General features: G+C 41.0%; 1 pseudogene; it reads right to left on the minus strand.

The window, feature by feature from the left end:
• Nucleotides 1-407: 407 nt before the first annotated feature.
• LOC110316734 overlaps nucleotides 408-12,080 on the minus strand; it is a 14,242-nt pseudogene continuing 2,569 nt past the window's right edge.

A 12,080-nucleotide genomic window follows, 5' to 3' on the forward strand; every position in this document is an offset into this window, starting at 1 on the left:
CCAAGCATATTCAAACCACAACATCCAAACTTTTCTTATCTAGTTATTTAGAAATCTACAGTGCCCTAGTGTGTGACAGACAACAGAACTATCTGTTTTCCCAATCTTCTGCAACACTCTGCCCACTCGTGGGTTTCTTTCATCCTGCCATCTCACCCCTGCTTCCGAGCCTTTGGTAACCCCTCTACTCTTAGCTTCTTTTTGTTTGGGGGCATGCAGCGAACTTTATTGATGGTGTTCAAGAGAGTAGGCTGGGCTCCCTAGGCCCCTCCTGTTATTATAGGGTCTGGGATAGAAATTATGAGGGAGATGCTCAGTGTTGGGGGCTGAGTTGGGCTAGGGACTCCTCAGCAACCGAAGACCTCTCTCTTGGTCTTAGTGTCCTTGCTGGGGTGGTCCAGAGTTTCTTACTCCTTGGAGGCCATGTAGGCCATGAGGTCCACCACCCCGTTGCTGTCGCAATATTCATTGTAATACCAGGAAATGAGCTTTACAAAGTTGTCATTGAGAGCATTGCCAGTCGCAGCATCAAAGGTGGAAGAGTGGGAGTTGCTGTTGAAGTCACAGGAGACAACCTGGTCCTCAGTGTAGCTCAGGATGCCCTTCAATGGTCCCTCAGATGCCTGGTTCACCACCTTCTTGATGTCATCACACTTGGGAGGTTTCTCCAGGCAGCATGTCAGATGCACAAAGGATACATTGCCGGTAGAAACATGGAACGCCATGCCAGTGAGCTTCCTATTCAGCTCTGGGATGACATTGCCCACAGCCTTAGCAGCATCAGTGGATGCAGGGATGATGTTCTGGGCAGTCCCATGGTCATCACATCACAGTTTTCCAGAGGGGCCATACACAATCTTCTGAGTGGCAGTAATGGTATGGACTGTGGTCATGAGCTCTTCCACAATGCCAAAGTTGTCATGGATGACATTGGCCGGAGGAGGGAGCTAAGCAGTTGGTAGTATAGGATGCATTTCTGACAATCTTGAGTGAGTTGTCATATTTCTTGTGGTTCACACCCATCACAAACATGGGGACATCAGCAGAAGAGATGGAGATGATGACCTTTTTGGCCCCACCCTTCAAGTGGGCCCCAGCCTTCTCCATGGTGGTGAATACACCAGAAGACTCCACAACATACTCAGCACCAGCATCACCTCATTTGATGTTAGAGGGGTCTCTCTCCTGGGATATGGTGATGGGCTTCCCATTGATGACAAGCTTCCCATTCTCGGCCTTGACTGTCCCATTGAATTTACCATGGGTGGAACATGTTGACCATGAAGTTGAGGTCAATGATGGGGTCATTGGTGGCAATAATGTACACTTTGCCAAGTGGAGAGAAGATGACAGCCCTGGTAACCAGGCACCTAATACAGCCAAATTTGCTCACACTGACCTTCACCGTTTTGTCTATGGGGTGAGGCTGGCACTGCACAAGAAGATGCAGCTGTCTCTGGAACAGGGAGGAGCAGAGACTACTCTTAGCTTCTATGAGATCAGCTTTTACACTTTTCCTGTGAGATATGTCAGGTAGTGCTTTTCTTTCTGACTATGACTATGTTTATATGCCCCAGGTTCACCCATTGTGACAAAAGACTAGATCTTCATTTGCTCCTGTTTTTGTTCTTGATATTCTTTTTGCAGAATATTTATTGATTTCGTTTTGCATTTTTAATTTTTAATTAATTTTATTTATTGAAATACCAACCCCGCCCATATCAACAAGTTCTTCACCCAATTCCCTCTTCCCCTTGCCTCCTTCTCCCCCATTCCCCCAGTATCCCCCTTCCCTGAAGCCTCAAATGTTAGGTGAAGAATCTTCTCTCAGTGAGGCCAGACCAGGCAGTCCTCTGATACATATGTGCCAGGGGACACAGTTCAGACCATGTATGCTCTTTGATTGGTGGCTCAGTCTCTGGGAGTTCCCAGGGGTCTAGGTTATTTGAAACTTCAGGTCTTCCTATGGGGGCTGCTCTCCCCTTCAACTCCTTCAATCCTTTTCCTAATTCTTTTATAGGAGTCTCCACCTTCAGTCCAATGGTTAGGTGAAAATACCTGCATCTGTCTCAGTCAGCTGCTGGTTAGGCCTCTCAGAGGATAGCCATGCTAGGCTCCACATCTTAGCATCAGTAATAGCTTCAGGCCTTGGTACCACCCCCTCCCTGCTCCCATAAGGTGGATCCCAAGTTGGGCCAGTCACTGGACCATCATTCCTTCAGTATCTTCTCCATTTTTGTCCCTGGCGTTCTTTTTTACAGGAACAATTCTGGGTCAGAAATTTTGAGTTTGGGTTAGTAACTCCATCCTTCCACTTGGGGCCCTTACTGTTGGGCAATTTGGCTAAGGTCATCCCTATTAAATCCTGAGAGTCTCTCACCTCTCAGGTCTCTGGGACTTTCTAGAGGGTCCCACACACACAACCCCCCAGAGCTGACTATTTCCATTCATTCTCCTGGCCTTCTGGGCTTCTCTCCTGTCTACCCATCCTGTTCCCCCTTTACCCTCCTCATCTCCTTCTCCTTTCCCACCCAGATCCCTCCCTCCCTCTGCCTCTTATAATTATTTTATTTCCCCTGCTAAGTGGGATTGATACATCCTTATTTAGGCCTTTCTGCTTGTTAAACGTCTTATGGTCTGTGGGTTATATCCTGGGTATTCTGCACTTTTTGGCTAATGTCCACTTATCAGTGATTATATACCATGCATGTCCTTTGGGTCTGGGTTACCTCATTCAGGATGATATTTTCTACTTCCTTGATGTCTTTAATTTACATATTTATCCACTGTTGTGGTCATTATATTTTCAAAGTTATATTATCTTTTTATAATAATATATGTTCTTACTTATAAAACTATTAATAGTTATTAATTCCCCTTTTGTCTGTGTAGTGCTAGGTAATCAAACCAGAACTAGATAGAGCATGGCAAACAAGTGTTCAATCTATGAGCTCTTATATTTTTAGTTAATATATATTTAGCTCATTCATATAAAAATCCTAGTTGAGTCTCTACCATGTGCTGAGTCAAATAGAGAATGGAAACACAGTACACAAAGATAAAAATGACTTTCCGTACTCTCTGCCACATTCCCCTAAGCTAAATAAATAAAGAAATCCCTGGAATTATGTAAAGAGCATGAAGCAGTATGTTAACAATGTAACACCCCAAAGCAAACAGAAAATTGGGCAATTAATATGCAGATTAAATATATAAAATTTTCATTTATACATCATATTAGCTTTAAGTGTCTGTTTAAGTTGCTTGGCCTCTATTTCTAAAGCAGGCCATTCTCATATTCTAACTATTTCCTAGTTAAGTGGTATATAATATATTTTAGAATAGAGTACCCTGTTCCTGTCCAAAAATGTCAGAAGGATCTAGATGGGTGTCAAGGAATCATCAAAACCCTTTAACCACCAGAGTTTCAAAATGAAAGTGAGCATCTTCAGTCTCCCACGTTTCTCCTTATTCTGCCCTCAGAATCAGGACCAGGTTCTCCAGCTCATCTCTCCAAGACTGTTCATCCAGAAGTACTACTTTACTCCTCATTGGCCAGTTCATTCCTGGAATGTGTTCCCAGGGCTTCCTTACTAGTTCAGCTAAATAGTTGTTTAAAGAGATAACGGTTCATAATGTTTACAATTAAGACAGATTTGTTTACAAACCTCAGGAAAGTCTTTGCTCTTCACTCCTTCCTTGCCTTTCAAGGAGAGAAGACAAAATAAAAACATGAAGTAAAATCTCAATGACCTTTTGTAATATGAAATTTGGTTTCTTGGGGCTTGTGAGATGTCTCAGCATGTGAGATGGCCTAGCATTTCCTACTAACCTTGATGATATGAGTTCAATACCCAGGTCTACCTGGTGGGAGAACAGAGTCCTAGAAATTGTCATCTGACCTCTACGTGTTCACTATGGTAGGGGTGCATGAACACATATGCACACAAATTATCAGGACATAGAAAGTTATTACTTAATTGATTAATTAATTAAAAAGTTAATTCTGATTTTCTCTAAATTCCTGTAACTAACATTTAAGGAATTCTATATATCAAAATAAATATTGATAAAGTACCTCCAATGTATCAGGTGATATTCTTCTGGAAAGAATCAGAGAGAAGGGAGGATGAGGGTACTCTTATAGTGGGCAATCAGAAAAGAAAATCTTGTTTGAAAGAATGAATGTGTAGCAAGCTTCCCCAGACTCTGTTACGCACAATTTCTAGGCAGAGAAAGTGAGAACACCCCAAGCATGCACGTCTGCATGCAAAGGAGAAATGGAAAGGCAAGGAAAGGAATTCTGAAGCTGGGAAGTGGAAGCCCAGAGGAGCTTCACTGAAGTTCTGGAGTGTGCAATTTGTCAGATTCTGAGTAGAGACAGACTACAACTTACATTTCATTCTAGCAGTTGTGTGTTTACTATGCATGTGTGTGTGTGTGTGTGTGTAGGGACAACATAGATGTCAGATGGCCTAGAAAGGCACTAATGAAGGACAGAGGCAGACTGATTAGGACATAGCAGTGCTTTGAATACTTCCGTCTATTTCAGAGAAAATTTGTATGCATATGTGTTCGTGTGTGTGTGTGTGTGTGTGTGTGTGTGTGTGTGTGTGTGTGTGTGTGGTGTCCAGGCCTGTGTTAATGAAGGTGGAGCCTAGAGGAGGAAGGTGTCCTGCTGTGACACTCTATGCATTTGAGATAAAAATCTCTCACCAAACCTACAACTAAGCCACCAGCTATCAGGCCCCAGCAATCCTTTTCTCATCCTTCCATAGTGCTGAACTTATAGGTAGTGCACAGATACATACAATTTTTTATGTGGGTGAAAACCGGGTTCTCATGTTTGTACAGCAGGTGTTCTTAGTCACTGAGTCATCTCACCAACCCATTAACTTTTTATAAACCTTTATTTTTACTTTCTCTTGTTTAAATGCTATAGATATTCATACATATTTTTCACCCTTTCTATAGATCCTGTTAAATATTTATGAGTTTAAGGTAAAATAAGTTTAAAGTACATTATCTATTTCAGAGTCTAAGCCAATTCTGTGACTGTTCTATTAACTCTTCTCTCTTGACTATGGCCCCCTTTCTCTTGCTCCTTCACAAGCCTCACAATTTTTATTAAATGCTAAATATTGTAAAAAAAATGCATACACACATACACAATAAGTGGTATGTCTTTAAAATATCCCCCCTGCCCCTTTTTAAATCAGACTTCTTGTTTGAAATGTTGAACCAATCAAATCCTTAGATTTGCTGAGTCTTAGATCTGTTGTTGCTTTAGTTCAGTTCAGTTTACCATGTATTTCAAACCAACATTGTCAGCAGTGGCAAAGCCTTGGAGATCTCTTTGTACCTTATGTTTTACGGCTGACACAGTCTACTCTCGAACCTCATGCACAAACATGCCCACAGTGCAACCTAGCCTGCCTGTCTTTCTGAGGCTTAAGAGAATTGTACCTGCAATCCTGCCCAGAGTCTTTGGGCAGGTAGCCTGGGAACCTGGAGGGATTGCTGTCCATCATTCTGCCATGCCTTTGCCAAAACAGCTGATGCCTGTCTCACTGAAACCCTCCAGGAAGGTCTACAAGGTGGCTGCCAACACACTCTAGGGCTGGTGCTCTGGGAACTTGCAATCCCTCATCCTAGTAGTAGCCAGGAAACATTCCCCTGAACTCCCTTTGGCCCCTGTTTAGGTAGCATTGTCCCCGCCTCCTTCCATGGGTCTAATGGAGATTAAAGCAGCTGCAGAACTCACTGTCCCCTAGAGTTCTCAGGACTTTCTGGATTTTAGTTTATTTATCTGTGTCTCCATCTCCTGGATCAGATTTTGTTTTTGAAATGAGTAATTTTTGCTAGTTGTGAGTAAAGCGATGGTGTCTTGCTAAAGAGAAACTTGGATTATATATTATAATAGTTTCAAAACATTATAATAGTTTCTTACATTATAATAGTTTCAAAACACTGTCTTCAGAATTTCAGTACTGAATGTTCCTTTTAATCTTCACAGTTGATTGTCACAGATAAAGAATAGAAATGTTTCCTTTCTTCCCCTCCTACCCTCCTCTGTTATCAGGGCTGTGTTCTTGCTGTACAAAAGTATTTGACCTCCTATGGCTTTTTCCACAAATGTTTAATTCCCATCTTTTCTGGTTTCCTGTATCCTGAGCTTCTGAAGCTCAAAGACTGACTTTGATCTTCAGTAGAAAATATGTCAGTATTTCTGGCCCTGGGTTAACCACAGTACTCTGTTCTTGGGCTGGGTTTGTTTGTTTGTTTGGTTTGGTTTGGTTTTTTTGAGACAGGGTTTCTCTGTGCAGCCCTGGCTGTCCTGGAACTCACTTTGTAGACCAGGCTGGCCTCAAACTCAGAAATCTGCCTGCCTCTGCCTCCCAAGTGCTGGGATTAAAGGCGTGCGCCACCAAGCCCGGCTTGGGCTGGTTCTTACTTCACAGTGTTGCTCAGACATTTGGTCTTGATCTGTAACTCTTTCTTTGTTGGATCTTTGTTTTGGGCTTCTGACTCTGTCTAACAGATGATCTCTTCCTGATCATTAATATGAACCATCTTGCTTAATAGTCTAAACTGAAAGTACTTTTGCTAAGCTTTTGGATTTGCTGAATTAGATGAACACATAAAAGTTGCCTCTTTACCTTCTCAGGTGGGACCACTAGTGCTTCTCTGAACTGTTATGTTTTGAGAACAAATCTTTCCAGCTCCCACATGTTACACATAGCCCATCAGAGATATCCACTCGGACAAAGTTTATTGCAAATTGAAATTCTTTAGTCCGGCTATCAGAACCACACCCTGCCAACTGAGGTGTGACTCTGAGTGTCCAGCTACAGGGGTTTTTGAATGTGCAAACCGAAAAAACCAGTCCCAACATCTTGCTTGACAGCTTCAGGAGGCAGGGCTTCACGGAAGCAAATAGTCAAACAGAAATGATGATAAGCGCTTAGCTGGAGGGGATGCTGCACACACAAGCTGAGGGAAATTAGCTAGTTAACTAGACCTTCAGTTCCTAGAATAGAGTTGGATAATTTTCCATGGAATTCTCCATCTAAGAGATAAAATTCTAGTTAAACTTCAAATAGTCTCAGCAACAATACAAGGAGAGACCTTTGTGCTATCTTACCCTGTCATGCATTCCTTCCACTGGTAGAATTTCAACTTGAATGCTGTCCAGTTTACATTTCGGTTAAACAACAACAATGACAACACAAATCATATATATGAGCTATCCCATATTACAAGAGAACTGGGAGATTCTAATTCCTTCGTATTTTGATTGTGTCTTTTCTATGCTTAGGAAAGGTCTATGTTTAGATAGGTAGGTATTGCTACTTAGAACTGTGGCAGCTGCCTAGATTCAGTATAGTAATATATCCTCCATGTTTCTGTCTTAGGAGCAATAGAGACTATCATGCAGCATAGATGTGTAGCAGTCTGTCTTGTTGATTTTTCTAAGTGCATACTATTATGTTTATACAAAATAAAAGTTGCTACTGAAACTTTTTCAACTATCCCCATCATTAAGTGAATCATTATTACTTAGGAACTTGGTTTTCTCATCTGAGCTTCTTCTGGTTCTATGGCTTAGCTATGGTTTGAATTTAAACTGTTCATCACAAACTCATGTGCTGCAGATGTAGTCTCCAGATGATGGCATTATTTTGGAAACTGGTAGGAACCTTACATAGTGGACCCCAGATGGAGGAAGTAGGTCACTAGGTCACTAGGAGTGTGACCTTGAAGATTTCCCTGTTTTTAATCTCCTTCCTTTTTAAAAATTCTTCTCTCTGTTTCCTTGTCACCATTCAGGCATCCACAATGGCTGTACCACACCTTTCCCACTGTGATGTTTGGCCTCAACCAACCCTGAGAGCATACTCCCATGGACTGAAAGAACACAAGCCAAACAAAACAAAAGAACTTTCTTGGTCTGTTTTCTTCAGGTATGTGCCCCACAGTAACAAAAGACAAATACAATAAGGGATATATTAATCAAGGTGCTAAGGGTTAAAAAAAAACTATTCCTGCTGCTCCTCTGCAAAAGTCCACAGTGAATTATGATGCCTTCATAGAGCATAATAGAAAATTTATGCCATTATATATTCTTCCATGTTGATAGATGTTGAGGTCTGCCCCACCACCAACATAGCTGTAGCCATTTTATTTCATGCCTGCCAGCTGTTTCACACTGGTGCTACAATATACATACCAGACATTGACACAGAAAAATAACTTGTCTCAGAGCAGGGTCATGCTGGTCACTTATCCTGTTCTGGAACAGGATATTCTGTGTGTTCCGTATGAGGTTTGTTCATCTTATGAAATCCCAAAGCTTTATATAAGACCCATCAAGTTAAAGTTCAATATAAACTTATGTCTAAAATATTTCGAGCCAGAGTTGACCACCAGACTACTCACTGCACTTGTGTGCACTTGTGCTCATTGTTTGGTTTGTGTGTGTGTGTGTGTGTGTGTGTGTGTGTTCCTTTATAAACCTGCCCTTTATAAAACTATAAATGTTTGTTGTCTTAGCTCAGATAATTCTGAGCTGTACCTCTGATCCAATCAGAATTAGGGTGTGCTCTCAATAAATCATCCCTGTCTGACTGAGATCAGTGTTCGTATGGTTTGTAGTGCTACTCTCAGACCTCAACAATATATTTTAATTCTTTATTTTGGCCAAAAAAAATCTGATATTCCCAATTTAAAAGTTTATTCATGCCACAGTGGTGAATAGCGTGTGCTTTTCTGATTTCTATTTCTACAATGTGATGGCTGTGTGGTCATCCATAAATTATGTAACCTGGAATCTTCTGTCTTCCTTCTTTACTTCCGTTGGGTGCATGTGTATGCAGGACCATGTATATGGACACTTGGGACAATACAGGGTTTCTTTTTCAAACATTCTCTGCCGTAGCTATAATAAGATAGGGCCTCTCACTGAGTCTGGACCTCACCAATTTGCCAAGGCCAGTGAGCACCACTGATCCTTTCATCTTGGCTTTCCCAGAGCTGAGACTCGATACCCAGAGCATAGATACCAACCTCTAGGCCCAAATACTTTATGTGTGTCCTGGTGAACTGAACTAGTTTCTTCATACTTGTGGAACAAACACTTTACAGACTGAGTGATCTCTCCAGTCTTTAGTTTCTCTGTTTAAAATAAATTTGAGATAATAATAGAATGTAATCCAAAGACTTCCCATAGAAATTAAAAAGAGACGAACTGAAACACTTCATATACTGCATAACACAACAAATTCATTCATTTATGACACAACGAATTCATTCATTTATTAAACATGATCTATTTTGTAACATTTTTTTCACTAACTGATAATGACATAGATTCTGAAAAAGTTTAAAATCAATAAAATTAGTCATTGGTTTAAACATTTTAATACATACAGAGAAATTTGCCTATCTAGGTTTGAAGTAATGTAGATGTAAGTCAGGACATACAGAAGATTCTTTTGCTAAAAAAAGGTTGCTTGGGGATTGAACCAAAGGCTCAAAGGGATGAGGTGTTTGTAGAATTTAACAAAGGATACTGAAAAGAGGAAACACAGAGGTGAAGCCACAGACCCAAGAACTTGCTATCAATGAATGTAGGGCAAATGACCACAGGGAATAATACTTTTGTTATGTATCTGGAAAACTATTCCAGGAATCCAGCCAGAAACACTCCAGTCCTTTAATTTCTAATTTTCTATTACAGAAGGTTTAGTCACACGCAAAGGGCAAAAAGTAAATTCTTTATATACACAGAGTACAAGTGTAAAATAACATGTGTGTGCAGCTAGAAAAATAAGTAAACTCAGTTTCCTAATGTTACCCAGCCAGCTTGAAACTTAAAGGTGTAGTCTGTGACAGACCTGCATACTAACAATAAACCATATACTTCAGAATGATTAGGGGGAGTAAGTTATGAATTATTTGTCTGCTTATGAGTTTTAGCAACACATTGCTAAGGAAGTGACATTTGCAATTTGGCTGCCAGCTGTTAATATGTGGGTGAGTCTCGTTCAAGGAAATTATGAGAAACATGGAAGGAACAAGCATGCTTTGAAGGTTTAGCTTAGCATGGAGGAATACCTTATTTCAACACCTGTGAAAGTTTTACTCAGATCACAACTTCTGTTCAGTTACCTCGCACCATTGAAAATATTGCTTCTCATATCTAACAGCATGTAGACTGACATGGATCTCAAAATTCCAAAGGAAAAAAAAGTTAGCATTTTCCAAAACTTTTCTTTTAAAATATTCTTTAATGATTAAAAGAAGAAGAAGAACTGGGAAAAGTCTCTCTAACATTAAAGATCTATCTTTAAAACACTTTACTGTTCATGGATAAAAACTCTGTCACAATAATATCTAATTGTTGTGTTTTTTTTTCTTTAAAATATAGAGAGAAAGAATATGTTTGATGGAGGTACGGTAGGTGTGGGGGAAGGGGTTGCCTCTGCAGGCCCATGCTGAGGTATTGCTTCCCCCTGAGGGACCAACCATGCAATGTATTCAGGGTATGGGGGGGGGGGGAGTTGAGAGGGTAGTAGAGAGAGAGAGAGAGAGAGAGAGAGAGAGAGAGAGAGAGAGAGAGAGAGAGAGAGAGAACAGTAGAGGCCATGAGCACTTGGAGAGAGTGGGAGGGGAATGGGGAGCCTGGGTAAAGGGCAAGAGGGCAGAGCTAGAGCAAGAAGGCAAGAGAGAGGAGGAGGAAGGGACAAGCAGACAAGCAGCCCCTTTTTATAGAGAGTCAGGCACTCCTGGCTGTTGCCAAGTAACTGTGGGGCGGAGCCTAGACAAAATGCCAACACTAATAGCTGCTATACTTACAACCTTTTAAAACAAGCTCCAACAGGGTCATCCCTTCTATGGTGCCACTCCCTGGGCAGAGCATATACACCCACCATCACATTCTGCTTCCTGGTCCCCATAGGCTTGTCCAAACATATGAGTCTATGGGGGCCGTACCTAAACACAGCATAATAAAACCATCACAGTTTTCGAGCATGTAATTGAAGCACTACAGAAAAATAATATAGAAAGGCAGGTGTAATTATGGGTGTGGGGGAAAAGCCCCTTACTCTAGAGTCTAGTTGAAGTGTGTCATCAGTTGAGAGTTAAGGATTCCAGCACAATTAACATTTACTGTGATGTTGCGGATGTAGGTACAATATTCATTTTAAAACTGTAAAAAATAACAACAACAAAAACACCCAATAGAAAGAGTGCATAGGACCTCATGTATGTTCTCACTCCTTGATATTTTAAGAAGCTTTCACAAACATGTCTTTTTTTTTAGGTAAACTTTTATCTTAACTTTCTGCACCCCTAGGTCTCTTTATATTGTGAGTTGTAATCCTATTCAAGACTCCACAGGAGTTCTAATCCCGTTTACATTCCTTAAGGAACCTTTATAGATAACTGAAAACCCACCCCAAAATGTATGTGTGGCTACTGTAAAGACAATGAAGTGTGATTCTCTCCTAAGAAGCCCACAGCCACTTCTCAGATGAGATTTATGCATTCTCTTGAGTTCCTTTCATTTCTGTTAAAGCCCATGCTTAAATTAAATGTTTAAATGCCTTTTAATACACATCAAGTGGGCTTCATATTGGCTCTTATTGAAGGGAAGGAAGACTGTTCTCACAGCATGTTTTAGGACAACTAGTGCGTGCAACCCAACGAACCACATCTCAAAAGCAATCTATTTATCAAGTGCACTGCCGGTGTGACTTAATCGGGTATTTAGTTTATGTGTATTTAGTTTAGTTGCAGTGGTTTGACCCTGAGTGTGAAGGATTGACCCATAGGGAGTAGCACTGTTAGGGGGTGTGGCCTTAAATGGGTGTGGCTTTGTTGGAGGAGGTGCTGACTAAGGAGAGGGCTTTTGGGTCTAAGGAGCTAATTCACTTCCCTGCTGTCCCTGATGCAGAACTCTGAGCTCCTCCAGTATCATGTCTGCCTGAATGCTGCCATGTTTCCTGCCAGGAGCATAATGGACTAAACCTCTGAAACTGTAAGCCAGCCCCAAATAAATGTTTTCTTTTTTTTTT

The sequence above is a fragment of the Mus pahari genome, chromosome 2 (assembly GCF_900095145.1).
Source record: "Mus pahari chromosome 2, PAHARI_EIJ_v1.1, whole genome shotgun sequence".
In the NCBI taxonomy this organism is placed as follows: Eukaryota; Metazoa; Chordata; class Mammalia; order Rodentia; family Muridae; genus Mus; species Mus pahari.